The sequence below is a fragment of the Capsicum annuum genome, unplaced genomic scaffold (genome assembly GCF_002878395.1).
Source record: "Capsicum annuum cultivar UCD-10X-F1 unplaced genomic scaffold, UCD10Xv1.1 ctg80171, whole genome shotgun sequence".
Lineage (NCBI taxonomy): Eukaryota > Viridiplantae > Streptophyta > Magnoliopsida > Solanales > Solanaceae > Capsicum > Capsicum annuum.
In genome coordinates this window covers 1-4,933 of record NW_025890808.1, presented here as the reverse complement: position 1 = coordinate 4,933, position 4,933 = coordinate 1, and the positions used below count along the sequence as shown (strand labels likewise).

Sequence of the window (4,933 nt, the reverse complement as noted above, 5' to 3'; positions counted from 1 at the left end):
TTCAAAGTTGACCCAAAAAAATGGCTGACCTCAGTAGTTTGTGTGCATGAAATTTTCCTGCACATTTACTATTCCAAATATCCCGGCCACCGTTTTATAGTTTCGAATGTGCTCGATTATATCCGAAACCTATCCGTTTTTGGAAATATTTATATCGTTGGAAAGCTTATTCAATAACCTTCGTATGGAACCATCGACGGGCAAATTCCGGTATAAATAAAATAAAATAAAATTAATTTCATATAAATAAGATCAATACACGTACTTGAATACGCCAATATATGTACTTGAATACGGGGTGTTACAAAAGGAGACGAGATAGACCTAGAGAAGTTGTCTCGAAAGACCTATAATTTCTTGGAATCAATGCAGACTTGGTTAAAGATAGGACACAATGTAGTATCAAGACTCATATAGGCCATATCTACTAGTTGGAAATCGGTTTTAATTATTTTTTTTATGTAACTTATTTTCTCTTGTATTTTTATTTGGTTTGATGATGATATGTGTTGAGCTTAAATGGAATAGTAAATTCTTAAATCTCAACTTGTTTGAGACTGAAGAAAGTTGTTCTTCTTCCATAGTCATAACATTGGCCTTAGCTGCATGTTCCTTTGACTGCTTTGAACCTATCGTTCATGATAATCGTGTGTTTTCCAATCCACGGGTGTATTATTTCGTGCTTCTAATCCTTTAGTTTTGGTTTTAGCTTTTCATCGACACTAATTCCTCTATTGAACACGTTGTCTTTGTGTTCGATTTCATTGTTCATTTACTCCCTTCTTTGTATTTATTCATACTTCTGCTAAATCAGGGTACAAGCAAAGGACCAAATCAGAAGGTATCCGTACTTTCTTCTGCAACATTGAATCTTGCAGACTTTGCTTCAGTAGCAGGATATAAACAAGAGGGCATTGAAATTTTCGTTCCTTTGGAAGTCTCTGTTGGCAGCTTCAAGAGTTGCCTTTCACTCTGTGTAAGAGAAACTAAAACACATTCTTTTTGCTTGCGTTCTTGTATTCCTGCAGCTACGTGAATATATTATCTAATGCGACTATTTCCTAAAGATATGTTCACATATTTGTTGACAGCTAGTGCTCAACCTTATGGAATTGAGGAACACTCACGAAGCTTCAGAGATATTTCTGAAGTTTATCATGTCTGCTCCAGTATCTCTGAACCCTGGAAAGGCTTTGTTGACAGACAAAAATGGGGGTGGTTCTTTAAAAGCAGGTCTGCGAAAGGTCAAATTTTTGAAAGCATTATCTTTTAGGCGACACAAGAAGGCATATCATGCAGAGGAAGGCAGCAACAGTGATAGAAGAAACTCAGTCAGAAGTGAGGATCCCGATTATGTTTATCCTGTGGATACAGATTCACTTGATGAGGATTTGGTAGGAGAATCTGAGGAAGGAAAAGAGGATACAAGTGTTCAGAAGTCATTCAGTTACGAAGCACTCGTCTATGCAAACCATGCTGGTGGATCATTTTGTTCAAATACACGGCAGCAGCAGTGAAGAGGATTTATTCCACTACAACCATCATATTTCAGACACAAAGCACAAGTACCCTGAGGATGAAACTGCAGCAAATCAATCTGCAGAGCAGAGTTCAAAACGTAGTCTTCTTTCCTGGAGGAAGAGGTATTTGAGTTTCAAATATCCTAAAACTAAGGGGGAGCCATTGTTGAAGAGACATTATGGAGAGGATGGGGCAGACGATATAGACTTTGATCGCCGACAGCTTTGCTCATCTGATGAGTCTTCTTCTAGGGTACGTCTCCTTTTTTATTGCTTTCTTTGTCATGTTTGACGAGTCATTTATTATCTTTATGTCATGGTCTGATCAACGTGTAATAACTTGTACACGAATGTGCTTGCCGAATTGAAGATTACAAAGTTTGGCAGCTTTCTTTAGTAGCTTAGTCTACTTGTACAGTTGTATCAAGTATCTACCTACTGAGGTTTTCTTGTTCATGATTGAAGATATATGTCATAACTAGTCCTCTTACTAATGTGTGTAGTTCATGCAGGTGCACAAATCCGAGGAAACTTCTCCGATTTCAGTCTCTTCGTTTGGAGATAAAAGTTTCACTACGGGTAGTTGGGAGTAGAAAGAAATAATAAGCCGTGATGGACAAATGAAGCTGCAGACTCAGATCTTCTTTGATTCGATTGATCAACGAAGTGAACGAGCTGCTGGTGAAAGCGCTTGTACAACCTTGGTTGCTGTCATAGATGATTGGTTCCACTGCAATCCGAAGATATGCCCATCAAGTCCCAACTTGATTCTCTTATCTGTGAAGGCTCGATGCAGTGGAGGGATCTTTGTGAAAATGAGACCTATAGGGAAAGTTTCCCAGATAACCATTTTGACCTCGAGACAGTTCTCAAGGCTAAAGTGCGTCCACTCTCAGTAGTCTCAGAAAAATCATTCATCGGGTTCTTTCATTCCGAAGGAATCGAAGAAGAGGAAGGATTCCACTTTCTTCATGGTTCCATGTCTTTTGACAACATATGGGATGAGATTTCTAAGTCCGCTCAAGAAACTCCTCGTCATGGCAACTCATGTGTTTACATTGTAAGTTGGAATGGCCACTTCTTTATCCTCAAGGTTGAATAAGACGCGTATTATATCATTGACACACTTGGGGAGAGGCTTTTTGAGGGTTGTAATCAGGCATATATCCTCAAATTCCACCAAGATACAACAATTATGCAAGCATCTTGTGAGTCTCAACAATCAGATGATGAGCCATCTTGCGATAGAAAAGAGAAAACTGATGTCAAAGAGGCGGCAGATGAAAGCAAAATTGTCATGAGCACCAACAGCGACGACAGTATGCAGGAAGACACGGTACCTGAAAAGAACATCATTTATAGAGGTAAAGAGGCATGTAAAGAGAACATTAAGAGTTTTTTGGGCAGCAATCCCTATTAGGGAGTTACAAGTTGATGTAAAGAAAGGATTGATGGCATTGACACCCCTTCATCAGCGCCTACAAATAGAGTTCCACTACACAATGAGCTTTGTCCCTAAGTTTGAGGAGTCGTCTTCAGAACAACTGATTGCTAACAGTTTGGCCATAGCACCATCGGCATCAACAGAATAAGCAACGATTGGTAAAGCTTTACGTGTATATACATAAAGCTAATCTTTTTTGTTCTACATACCATTTAGGAATTTTGACCTGGAGAGTCTCTTCTTTGTTTTCATTTGTATATTTTCTTCTTCGTACTCAAGGAATGCTAATGCTAATGCGAATGACTATGGAACTGCTCAAGAGTACTTTTCTATGGTTCTCTCAAAGAGGGAAGTTGAGATAAATGAATACATTAGTTCTATACTCCTCTTGATTATTATTGTTTTGTTTTTATTTGAAAACCATCCCTAGTAGTTGAAGGTATTCTTCCCCTTCACCAATCAAACGATTTTCATCGACGCTGCTTTTGCAGGGGAGCCTTGGATTAACCGGTAAAGTTGTTACCATGTGACCAGGAGGTCACGAGATCAAACCTTGGAAATAGCCTCTGCCAGAAATGCAAGGTAAGGCTGCGTACAATACACCCTTGTGGTGGGGCCCTTTCCCAAACCCTGTGCATAGCGGGAGATTTAGCACAGCGGGCTGCCCTTTTCAATAGTAAGAATTAAGAAAGTATACTGCACCATCACACTCTGTACATTAGGAGAATCATTTTTCTCTGGATTTGGAGCAAGGACAATTGTGCGTAAGCTCGAGTCGTCCAAATCACTCATTAGTACCTGAACAGCAGGATAGGCTGACAATAAAGTTTACGTGTGACTTATAGCTCACGAGTTCGAGGTACAAAGTTAGACTGGTATTTGCACATCCGTATAGGTTGCTTACATATATGCCAGTCATAGGTTTGTGTCGTGGAATCAATTGTTGATGGTGGCGGTTATGCAATTCTCCATGGGATCTATAGGTCATAGGTTTGAGCATTGGAAGCAGTGGTAGGGTAGGCTGCTTACATACGTGTCGCTTTGTGACCTATAAGTCATTAGAATGGGGCCATAGAATCGGTTTGCATAAGGGTAGGTCATCTATATTACACCCCCTTGCAGAGGCAGAGCTAGACCATTAGCTAAGAGTTATAAATAAAGCATTGTAGTTTTTTCAAACAAGAACAAAAGTTACTTTTCAAAGAAAATTTTTAGACAACAATAGTCTTTGTATACTTCTTTCTTCTAAATAGGTTGCATCTAAATTCAAACCAAGTTTTTTCAAAAAATAGAGTAAAGCATCTACTACCCCTAAATTATGACCAAATTTGCTACGACACACTCCAAATTCAGGGGATCCTATTATCCCTAAACTCAATTATAGCGTATTTTTGTCACCCTTTTGTGCTGTCGTAACATATTTTATCAAACTTTTTTGCTGACGTGGCATCTTTGACGTGGAGCCCCTTTTATATAATAAACGTGCTACGTCAGCAAGAAAGAGTGATAAAAATATGCTAAAGTTGAGTTCAGGGGTAATAGGATCTCTGTGAAGTTGGAGTGTGTCCTAACAACTTTGACCATAGTTCGAGGCAATACTGGATGCTTATCTCAAAAAAATAATCAAAGCCATAAAAGCCACTGTTGTAAATAATATTAGTAAAAGTGGGTTACCATGTATTATAAAACTAGTTTAGTGTACCTCACTTTATTGAGTTCAAATTTGTTTAAATAAGAAAGATAAATACAATAATTAAATTTAACATCTTTTGGAGAATTGATTTAATTAAACCTAGCCTTTACCAAAAGAATTTATCAAAGCCGATCGACATTCATCTACCACCTATAAACTGCAACAAAACAATAAGATGATAGAGACATCAAAATAATATGACAATAGAGATATCAAAATAATACAACTAAACTTTACCTTTACACAAAAAAATTTTCCGAAACAGAGATATAAAAA

At 38.1% G+C, this 4,933-nt stretch overlaps 1 pseudogene; it reads left to right on the top strand.

The window, feature by feature from the left end:
- The first annotated feature begins 814 nt into the window (after window positions 1-814).
- Window positions 815-3,112, top strand: LOC124885216 (annotated as a pseudogene).
- Window positions 3,113-4,933: the final 1,821 nt, after the last annotated feature.